This window comes from Martes martes (genome assembly GCF_963455335.1).
Source record: "Martes martes genome assembly, chromosome: 5".
Lineage (NCBI taxonomy): Eukaryota > Metazoa > Chordata > Mammalia > Carnivora > Mustelidae > Martes > Martes martes.
The window spans coordinates 50,938,566-50,951,266 of NC_137892.1; positions in this window are offsets into that span (position 1 = coordinate 50,938,566).

A 12,701-nucleotide genomic window follows, 5' to 3' on the forward strand; every position below is an offset into this window, starting at 1 on the left:
CTGAGAGGTGACTATTTTTCAGGAGTGTCAGTAGATGCGCAATACAGTTCCTAAGGCAGAAGTGTCGTGGATGGCAGTAGCTATTGCAGTAAAGTGGAAAGCCTGACCTTTGAAGGTTGGTAGTGACAGTATTAGTGGCAGCAGCATTATCAACAGGCCAGTTCTGCAGCACTATTTTGGGTGTCATTCCTAGAAGCTTAGTCTCAGATATTTCTCCAGCTCCCCAGTGATTGTTAGAGCCATTAATTAGGTAACCATATAATTTGTCATCAACCAGGACACTTCCGAGAGTGAACATGAGAATGAAAACAATTATACATCATCCCTAGGGCTAAAGCCTTAAAACCAAGACTGATGAAAGTTGTATAGTTATTCTACATGTTAATCTTTAGTAAATCAAATTTTTGCTTAAAGACACCAGAGTGAATTTATTTTATATAACTAAGAATCTTTTTTTTTCCCAAAGATTTTATTTATTTATTTGACAGATCACAAGTAGGCAGAGAGGCAGGCAGAGAGAGATGAGAAAGCAGGCTCCCGCTCAGCAGAGAGCCCAATGCGGGGCTCAATCCCAGGATCCTGGGATCATGACCTGAGCCAAAGGCAGAGGCTTTAACCCCCTGAGCCACCCAGGTGCCCCATAACTAAGAATCTTTAACAAAACTAAAATAAATTTAAATACATTCATGCCAAAAAAAAATGCAGTGTAGATATTATCTGTAATTAATGAGGCCAAGAAATGTTTATTTTGGAGGGATGTCCATACTGTACTCTTAAGTGACAAATATGGAGAGGTTTCTGGATTCATGTAGGAGAATATGGTAGTGTCCTAGATTCTAATGTTTTAAAATATTTCTCCTAAATTAGAAGACATAAAGCAAATAAAACAATATGTCTTCCACTTTACATGATGGTAAAACTCAATTTATTTGTTAATAAGGAATACAAATACCCAAGACCAGAAATATTATCTCCAGATCCTGCCCAGATAGGGTTCTTGGGCACTGAATGGAGGTGAAAGAGGAGTGTAACAGGGTCATCTGGTGACAGAACACAGACATTACTGATTACAGTTCACCTTTAGACATAGAAGGCATCATCTAGGAGGAAACATGGCAGGTTAGACCACTCACGACTGGTAAGTCATAAGTAAAGGGTTTGGAAAACACAGAGAACCAGAGATGGCCATCTTGAGAAGTCAAAGCATTTGTGAGAGACAGACAACTTTGAAGTTAGAGTTGTCCTTGGGTGTCCTCGGTGGTAAAAAAAAAAGAAAAAAGCAAATGAAGATGACCCTACTGAGACAAGAGGGAGGCAAAGAATTAGAAGATGTAACACAAAAGAAAGAAGTGTCCTATATTTTAAACAAAAGGCTGTCCTTTAAAGCAGCTTTTATTTTGTAGCAGAAGGGGAAGTCCTCGAATTTAGACATCAGAAAAACCACCTCTGCTCTTTCAGAAGTATCCAGCAACTACTGTTTCGGAGAATCCAAAAACAAGTATGACAAAATAAAACCCAGCATCCATATAAAGCTACTCTGAGAAGTAAAAATAAAAAAAAATTCTTATATTAAAGCATATCAATTAAGTCAAATCATGAAGCATAACAAAAACATAACATGAAACACAAGGTTGAAATTTTTAAAAATTGAGGATAAATTACAATGTGAATCAAAATTTTAAAAAACTGAAAATAAAAGTCAAAAAGATGTGAAATAGAACTGATCTAAAGAATTATTTCCAAATATATTTCAGAAATGAAGAAGATTAATAAGAACCTGAAAATTAATATAAACAAAAGTATAGTAACATCTGCGGAGAAAATAAAAACAAGACACGAAAATAGTAAGAATCATAAAAACCAGAATTTATAAGAAAGTAATAGATACATAAGACAGCATAGAGTGAAGAAGATGTAGCATAATATGGTAGTACCTGAAGCAGTCAAACTAATAGAACCAAATTAATATTTAAAGCTAAAATTAAAACATTATGTAACAAAATAATTCAATATGAAAATTCAAAGTTCCTGCCCCATGCCTGGGAATATTGAATTCTCTATTCTAAGTCATTCCATGACTGAGTTTAAAAATGAAGAAAAAACTCATTCTCCAAGATGAAGACAAAATCACTGATTTTCAATTCTAGTTGTTTACCACTTACATACACAAAAGCAATTTTCTTTTGTATATTAATCTTATATCTTGCAACTTTGCTGTGCTCATTACAGGAGGAATATTTGTGTATATGTGTGTGAGAGAGAGGGAGTGGAGAATTTGGTAAGATTTTTTTTTAACTAGATAATCATGTCATCCATGATTAAAAAGTTTTATTTCTTTCTTCCCAATCTTTAAAACATTTATTTTTTTCTGATCTATTGAACTAGCTAGCTTCCAGTACAATTTTGCTTAGAAATGATGAGAGTTAGCATGTTTGCCTTGCTTCCAATCTTAGATGGAATGTTTGTCTGATTCAGTAACCATTAGCTGAAGGCTAACCACTTGATATGGAGCCAGTTTAAAGTGAGAAATGCTATAAATACTTAAAAATTTTCTAAGACTGCATGGAAAAAGAAAGTAAAATTTTTTGTTCATAACTTTTTATACTGATTACATATTGAAATGGAACATTATGAAAATTAATTTTCCTTTTTTTTTTTTAATTTGGGCTATTGAAAATTTAGCACAATAAATATACACTATATAGGTATATATACATATACACATATGTTCATATAGACACATATATAGGCACATATATATGCCTCATGTAATATTTTTAGTGGACAGTGATTCTTTTCTACTTCTTGGAATATCAATTTAGTAGTTCAGCTATTTTGGATCATGAGGACAAAAATCACAGCCTATAGTTGGTTAAACAATGAGCTGGGAGGTCCTCTGTGCCACGTTTCCTGTCAAGTTGTATCCTACCAAACTTAATTCACACAACTAAAAATAATCTAAAAAAATTTTTTTTTTGTTTATTCATTTGACAAAGAGAGCAGAAGCAGGGGGAGCTTCAGAGAAAGGGGTAAGCAGGCTCCCTACTGAGCAGAGAGCCCAATGTTGGGCTCGATCTCAGGACCCCAGGATCATGACCTGAGACAAACACAGATGCTTAACCTTCTGAGCCACCCAGGCACCCCTAAAAGTAAAATTTTACCCTAATCATACTATACCTATTTCAGGCTTTCTGTTACAGAATTAGGTAATTTTTACAATTGTAAGTGAATGTCTAGTTTACATTTGTAGATAAACAAGTAAATTATGTTCACCAAAATCCCATATTGGTGAACTGAGATTTCCTTTTGAGTTATTCATATTTTGCTTTAATAATGAATATTTAGTTAATTTGCTAAGAATTTGCTTGAATGTCAGTACTAAAATGAAAAACAAAATTTACACATAGTAGCAAAAATTGACCTGTCTAATTTATTTCAAACCTGAGAATTATCTATATTAGCTATGATTTTGTTGTCAATCTTGGCAAAGAAATGAAAGCAGTGTCAATTCCTCAATTGGATAGAATGAAATAATAGAACTGTGAAGGTATTTTCAATATTTATTAAAATTGGTTAAAATTCTCATTTACTGGTGAAGCTTTAAAGAGAATTCTAAATCACATAAAACCATATAGTGCTATTTTATTTGTATTTATTTATTTTTAAGATTTTATTTATTTATTTGACAGAGATCACAAGTAGGCAGAGAGGCAGAGAGAAGCAGGCTCCCCGCTGAGCAGAGAGCCCAATGCGGGGCTCAATCCCAGGACCCTGGGATCATGACCTGAGCCGAAGGCAGAGGTTTTAACCCATTGAGCCACCCAGGCACCCGATATAGTGCTATTTTATTTTATTTTATTTTATTTTTTTTTTTTATAGTGCTATTTTAAACTGTGTTTTCTTAAGGTAGTCTGACAGAAGAGGTCACTATTGAAACTATATGCTGAATCTCATAATGTTAAAAATATTATATTTTTTCTTAAGAAAACCACTGAAAAGCCATATCAGTATTAGTAAAGTGTACAGAATTAAAAAGCCTTACTATATTGAACAATTAATGGATATTTATAAAATATCATGTTTGGAGAAAGTTTGCTTTTCCTGCATAGTAAAATTTATGACCAAATATATTCATCACTATACTAAACCTGCTTTAAAATTCCTGCACAGAATTGACATTCAGCCATGTTCTAACAGTTCACATACTGGCAAGGTCTACAAAGATGCCACTGAAAATATATATATAGTGCATAATTTTCATTTCTTTGCTGTCAGGGTAACATGTGTGCTTCATATGCTTAAGTGAAGTCTAGCAGTACAAATGTGTCAAAAAATCATAAAAATTTGTCTTCTATGACTAACATATAGGATTTAGGACCCTAGTATTTGGGATATTTATCTCTAAGGAGGAAAAAAAGTATTTATTCTTGGATACACACACACACCACACACACACACACACACACACACACACACCCCTACCTTATGTTTAACACATTTTCCCTACAGGATTTAATGAAACAACTTAGCTGAAATAGCCATATTCCTTGTATAAATTCCCCACCCACATTGTAATAGCCTAAAATATAGCTTAGGATTCCGTGTTCTAGGATTTCAAAAATGGTATTGGAAGGGGGGAGAAGGTGTGTTAATTAAATTTATAACCCTCAAAAGGAAATTATCTTCTACTAAATTTGTCTTTTAACTTTGTCAAGGTGTTTGCCATGGAAATAAATAAAATGAATTACGAGTTAGCTTGGGTTATTTTATTGCAGGTGATGGAAACTAAAACCAACTTAGTTGAAGTAAAAAGTAGTAACTCTCATAAATGGAATGATGAAGATGGAGACTCGTATCAGACCAAGTTGAGAAGACTAGGTTCTGTCAATTTCTCCACATCACCACTCAGCCTAACTTTGGCCTCTTGATGACTTCATATTTCAGTATAATTTCTCCATTTGGTAGGCAAAATAGTTATGGCCACAAAATGTTGCCAACCATGGAAGTCCCGTAGACAGAGACTAAACTAATAAAAGGGCCTCATTTGTTTTCTGAATTATGAAGAGCATATGCAAGTGTGATCTGTGGTGGGTTAGAGTATTGTCTCTGCAAATAGTCCTCCCTCTACAACTGTGGCAGGAAAACAAAGTTATGATGCCCTAAAGTTACAGCTTATAGAACAAAGATTCTCTCAAGAAAGATTTACACTCTGCTTTTTGTTTTATCAGTTTTATGATTGATTTCCACTTGGTCTAATGGATTTCTGCTGAGGTTCAGACCTCTTACCAAGTTTTCCTTATCTTTTTGTCCTTGTTATTAAATTTATCATCAGTAATAGACTACAGTACACAAACATTAGTTTAAGCATTATAATTATTCCTTCTTGTGAAATAGGGGCACCTGGGTGGCTCAGTGGGTTAAAGCCTCTGCCTTTGGCTTGGGTCATGATCCCAGGGTCCCAGGATGGAGCCCCACATTGGGCTCTCTGCTCGGCGGGGAGCCTGTTTCCTCCTCTCTCTCTGCCTGCCTCTCTGCCTTCTTGTGATCCCTGTCTGTCAAATAAATAAATAAATAAATCTTTAAAAATATATATTTGCATAGATCATCATTTATGTATAATTATTAAGACTCTTTTCACTTTTCTTTTGTTCCTATTCTTTCACAATTTTTGTGCTCATTCTACCGCCTCTTGTCCACTTTTTTCTCTTTCAAATTTTATCAAACCAATTCTAGATTTTTCTTTCTTTTTGAAATAGATATTTTCTGGCAACCATTGTAAAACATGCTTCTGTAAAAAGAATACTAGTTATATGCCTGCATTATTTTTTACTACATAATTAAAGGTGTATTCAGTCTGGGGCAAAAAAAAAAAAAATGTCACCTGCAGTTAACATTAAGTCACATTTAAGGATGTAACAAATCATTTTAATTTATATATTTTAAAAATAACTGCGAGGCACCTGGGTGGCTTAGTAGGTTGAACCTCCAGCTCTTGATTTCAGCACCAGTGGTGGTCTGGGGGTGGTGAGATGGAGCCTGGCATCAGGCTCTGCCCTCAGTGGGAAGTCTGCTTGTGATTCTTGCTCTTCCTCTGTCCCTCTTCCCCCACCATTCCTGGTTTATGCTTGTTCATTCACTTGCACGTGCTATCTCAGATGCATAAACACATCTTTTAAAAAAAATTACCGAAAAGGTCTAATAGGCTGCTTCTAGTCCTTCTTGCTTGCATACCTGAAAGTTCATTTTGCATTTTGTCATTAGTTCCTGTGTTGAGCTAAATGTAGAGAGATTTAACACTCTTGTGGTAGCAATTTTTTAATTTGTCTAAGCAGTACACTGAATAGGCATGGAGGGAAGTAGTGAATAGAAATGATAAAAGAGATGATTAGAATAAATAAAATATTAATTTCCTATTCAACTATTCCATTAGATTAGTGTTTCTAAAAGTGTGGTACCTGAAAAAAAAAGTGAGGTACCTGGGACCCTTTCAGGGAATGTTTGCACAAGATCAGAATTATTCTTAAAACAACACTAGGATGATTGACTTTATCATTCTCCTTCTCTTATGAGTCTGTAGTGGAGCATTTCAGACACCACAGGATGTATACAACATCATTGCTCTGATGGCCTAGAGTCTGTACTTGTATACTTGTGTTTTCTAAAAGTTTCTAAAGTGGTCAACTTAAGGTGTAAATATGTGCATTTTCAGAGATTGACTTAGTTCTTGCATTTGGATCTTCCTAGTTATCTTTGGTTATGCCTTCTCGAATCTCTGTATCCTTGTATCATCCCAAGAAATCATCATTTTGAGGTCTTGAGGTTTTTCTTACACCCATGCGGAAACACAATAAGTGTACATCTTTAGTTTTTCAGTGATACTGAGTTTTTTCTATCTAAATTTTTAAAGTTATATAAAACTGTTAATAAAAATTTTGAAATATTTAAAATTTTGATTGCAGTACATTTGAGTTATATTTAAGAATTGTCATTTACTTAAACACTAGAGAGTTAAAAGACTCACTTTACCAACACCTAGCTGCACTAACTAAAGATGCTGAAAAAAATGAAACTTGAATAACAGAAAATTATCTAATTTGTGAGAAGGAAAGAATGATATAAAGAAAGGAAAGATATAAAGAAACTGGTGAAACAACAAACAAGAAATAAAAGTATGATGAAAGTTGTATTTATTTTGGAATTACAAATGTCAGTATTTCAATTTATTTTGTCTCATGCAAAAGAACACCTTTGCATAGTAGTATGACAATAGTTATGATGTGATGTAATATTAAGATTGACCATTTATAAGTTGAAGAAATTTCATATTTTGAATATAGATAACATAAGCTGCCGTTGGAACTTTTCAAATTAGAGATTAACTCCTGAGGTATCTTAAAGAGTAAGTTACTGTATTGTATTGGCGAAGAGAACTATAGGATAGCTAAAAGGCAAAATATCTTGTACAGTGGGCATTACCAAATGTTGGCTGGATGAACTAGTAAACAAAATCATCGCATTGCCACTTTCCAAGAGTTAATACTTGATGAATTAAAGACTCATCTGTAGACACAAAGACTCTGTATAAATATCTCACTTGCAGAGCTGTACCTACAAATGAATACATTTCCAGATGTGGCTGAACCCTGTTAGGATTTTTTTTATGTAATAATTGATAACAAATGTAAAAGTAACTAAATAGTCAAAGTGTTGAATAACCTCTTTTGATTCTTACGGTTTGTCCCATCACCTGTGTTGAGGAAATGGGCACTGAGAGAAAATACAATAGTAGGTAAAACTATGCTGCTTCAGTGTAAATCAGAGCCATAGCGGCAACTCCCCCAGTATTGTTTCCTTATCACTACACACTCATGGGAAAAAAGTGACATTTCCCTTACATGTCGCTGTTAAGTAGTAAAAAATAATTTTGTTATGTCTCAGCCCTTGAGTGCAGATCCTTTTAGATCTCATTTGACAAAATGGTAAGTATATAAAGGACTTTGCTGCATACAAAGTACAGTAATAGAAAAAAAAACAAACCTTGTGTGACTGAGGTACTGAGCTGTAATAGTAGATACTATTTTCATGGAAGATGATTTTTACTTCCAAGAATGGCTAACAAAGAAATTGTAATATTCAAACTGGGTTATTTGACATTTTCTTAAAAATGAACTGTTATTTAGAGTGTAATGACTTCTTCATTCCAAAAAGTCTGAGGATGTCTAATTAGATTAATCAGGGACTTTTCAAAATTTCTTGACATGGTTTACAAATTTTGCTCAGAGATGAAATTTCTTCATGGAGGATTCTTCCATTTGAAACTGCCTTGATACCAGGAATCATCACATTAATTCACCTCATCATATATCACTTCCACAAACTCATTTAGATTTGAAACTACGGAAAAAAGAGTATCAATAATTTGATCTTTTAGCTTTAATAAAATGGCCAGTAATATACCCATGTAATAGCAAAAGCATGTTAGGATATGGAAAATGGATAAAAATCCAATTATATCAATATAGTTAAAAGACAATGGTGAGATGAGGTTAATGAAAATATTACAAGTGAGAAAACCTGAATTTTTTTTCCAGATTTAGAATAAGATATGTGTCCCCATGTTGAAAAGCAGACTAAATGGAAAAACAAAATCTACATGAAAACTGTTCTTACAAGTCAACTTAATGGGGGCAAGAATATCAGTTGGAAGATTGGCAAGGGGTAGGAGTCAACAATAGATTGAGTTCATTGAGAAGAATTTAAATGTATTTAAGATACTTTTTCAACTATGAAACAGATGAAAATATAATTATTATACCCAGTATTTGTGAGTGTGCTGAGAAGGTAGCATTCTCATAGATTACAAATTTTAGGGTGCCATTTGGTTCTATCTAATAAATTATTTATAAATAGCCATATGAGGAAATAATCAGAAATGTTTAAATATAAGTAGGTACATATATATTTACATATATTCATTGTAGCTAGCCAGTGGGGAACCATCACAGGCAAACAAAGTTCAACAAAGGAGGCAATGATTAAATTATGGCATATCTATATATTGAAAAGTAAAATAAATATTAAAAATAATACATGTAGGGGGCACCTGGGTGGCTCAGTGGGTTAAGCCTCTGCCTTCGGCTCAGGTCATGATCTCAGGGTCCTGGGATCGAGCCCCACATTGGGCTCTCTGCTAAGCAGGGAGCCTGCTTCTTCCCCCCTCTCTCTCTGTGCCTGCCTCTCTGCCTACTTGTGACCTCTGCCTGTCAAATAAATGAATAAAATCTTTAAAAAAAATACATGTAAAAAATCCAGTGTTACAATGAAATGATGACAATATTACTAAAAAGCAGTTTAAAAATACATCTAATGCATATATAATAACAATTTTTAATTCCTTTAAAATACATGTGTGCATATATGTATTTCTGTGTGTGTATACATAAGAATTGCTTTTTAGGAAAACCCTGATATGGAAAAGGTCAAATTGTTCAAGGCCTCCTATACTTCTTTTAGAATCTATCAGATTTAATTTATAACAATTAGTTCTTCCAATGGTCTTATAACTAATGTTATAATTGGAATATTAGCAAATGTACACTTATAACGTGAATACTTAAAAGATGATGCATAAACATATGCTCCTACTCAGTTATTTTGGGTTCCCTATAAACAAGAAATATATTCTTTTGGATTTAAAAAATTACAGCAGAATGCTTTTAATAAACTCAGAATGGTCTGTGATTAATCACTTTGTTCAGTCTTCACACATTTAGAATTTATTTCCATTTCTGATTATAAAAAAAAGGCACTTCCTTTCTCTGATTAAAGGAATAAGAAAGAAAAAGAAAAACAGGAGGAGAGGATGAGTGGTGAGTTAAAGGACAGATTGAGTGTATGTATTTTAATCTGGCAGTTGTCTTGTGTAATTTTTTTTGCCAAAAGACTGCTAATTTCATACAAAAATTTAAATATTGTAGCAGTCACCCAACTTAAACATTTGGCAAATAGTTATCCTATTTCAAAAATGGAAAATATTTCTCAAGTGCTTCTGTTTTCAAAATACTGTCTCATGTTATTCTTTATGTTTGCTTGATCATTCTTTGGGAGAAAATTCTCTAAATTTGGGATGTGATATATATACATCTCCTCCTATCATATCCATTCAAGGCTACCTAGGTTTATTCAATTAGTTTAAAGCGAAAGAACCATTTTTTTCTTTTTCTTTCTTCTTTTTTTTTTTGTTTTATTTTTACAGAGTATATTCACATCTTTTAAAACATATAGAAGGTGTACTGAGAAGAAATGTTACATTTCTGGGGTGTGAAGTACATTTTTAACAGGAAAACTTGAGAAAAAATATAAAAGTTATTTTATATTTCCCTCAATTTAAACAAACTGAAACTCACTTTTCACAGGAACATGGAAACTCTCACTTTTAGATGTGAATCATCCCAAGGGAAAATTTGCTAGATTCACATGGCTTCAGGCACCATATCCTCAATCCCATAAGTGCCTTTTGTTATTTCTTCTGTCCTCAAGCTGACATTAGAGGGAGTTTTTGTTTTTTGTTTTGTTTTTTTTTTTTTATGAAAAGTGAAGCTAGAGTGTTGAAGTTACACAGTCTGCTTTATTCCACTTGACCACATTACTGTCAAATCTAACATAATTTCTAGAATTCTTAAAAAAAAACTACTCTAAAAGTCTATTTATATAGTTAATATGGACTGGCGAGTGTGTGTTATTATCCATTTAAACAAAGGGACATATCTTTTAGTTTAGGGATGAGGAAAATATTTATATAAAAGTATACCAAAAGTTGGATTTGTAGTAACTTTAGATTTAGTTAGAGAAAATGACATAATAGAATCACTGTGGTATATAAGAAAGCAATTGGGTGTTTTCCCATTATGAATCATGCATTTAACAAAATTTATGATTTTGAAAAATATCCAGGCAATTCCTCCCACTACTAAAATACACTATTCTTGACCAATTAACTTGTTTGGTAAGAGCACCAAATTAAGGCAATATGTTCACAGACTCTGCTAATGATCTCAATTAGGCATTTCACCAATACTGGTCAGAAAAATGGTTTAGCTTTATTTTAATCACCACACAAGGAGAACAGCACATTATATATATCAACTGACAATAAATCCTTGAAAGAAAAATGACTACATTCTAATCTAATGTAGTCAGAAGTGGTTTGACTATGAAGCAAATGATGCTTATTTCAGCTTCAGGGAGCCTCATCTGAACTGACCTTCCAGGGACATGGGAGGAACCTATAACATGGTTATTTGGTCATGCAATTTTGTAAAATTTGGAAAAATAGGACAATTTAACTGCATTCAGTTAAGACTTCTGCTTCCTTTCCCTGTTACTTTTCCCCCATGATAGCTGGCATCTCAGGATGGTCATTTGGAATATTTAACTAAGGAAAAGTTCATATGTGGATGCATTCATTTTTGGCTTAATGGACATATATAAATGGTTTCCAGTTTCTTCTGTGCATAGTTAAATTATTGCTGATTGTTCCAATATTAAGGACCAAAGGCCTAGGAGCCAGAGGTTGTATGATAATAGGAACATATTCTAGAGACCTGGCACAGTAAATACGTGGGTAGGAGAAGACCAAAACAACAACAACAGCAACAACAAAAAACCATATCACATACATAGGGAAAGAATCTGATCTCTAGAAAAATTTTTTCAAATTATACAGTTTGCATACAAAAGTTTGTTGAAGTTTTTCCACAAACATCTAAGTCTGAAAGCAATTCTAAAAATGCATATAACATTGAAGCTGAAATAACATCCCTAGCCTGTTAATAAGAATAATAATAAAAACAAGCCACTAAATATTCTAGGGAAAGTAGTAAATTATCTCTTCATCTCTCTATAGAAAACATTATAAAATTGTTTTCCTATAATTAATGAGTTTGCAGCCAAACATTAAAAACATTATAAAGATAGATCCAGAAGTTAACGAATAAAAATAATTATGGTGTTTATCCGGCTGCCTTCCTCCGTCTTCCAAGACAAGAAAGGTGGATGGAATTCTCACATTTCAAATTTCTCTGACCTCCTCTCCTGGCTCATCTCTCTGCTTTGCTCTTCTATCACAGCTAACTGAAGGACTTTCTGCCTTTTTTGTTTGTTTAAAGGCTCATGTGACTGATTACACCAAGACCACATGAGTCAGGGATCACTTCTATTTTAAGGTCATGTGACTTTAAAGTCCCCAGCCGTACCTAGATCAATGTTTGAATGAATAGCTAATAGATAGAAGTCTTGAGGAGAACATCTTTAGTATTTCCCTATCACAGTACTAACTTAGTTCAATCTTCCTTTTTCTTAAATTGAGAAATTTAGCATAAAGTGGTTTATCCAAGGAGTTATCCAGTTTTATTGCTATTTTAAAAGCTACATGAAACTATATATATTTTTATATTACGGTGGTTAGTTCATCTGCTTAGGGGAAAAGATACGTGGAAGCCTATCCAATTTTCATAAGTTCTTATTTTGTTTTCCTTTGATAACAAAGCTATTTCTACTCCAAGGTTTAGTAGATAATTTAAACTATCTGCTATACAGCTTTTTCCAAAAATGTATTCAACACCATTGCCATTTGCACAATGGACAAAGTATTGAGTAGTTTCCTCTGAAAGGGTCAGAAATTTTTTTTCTGAAAGGGCTTC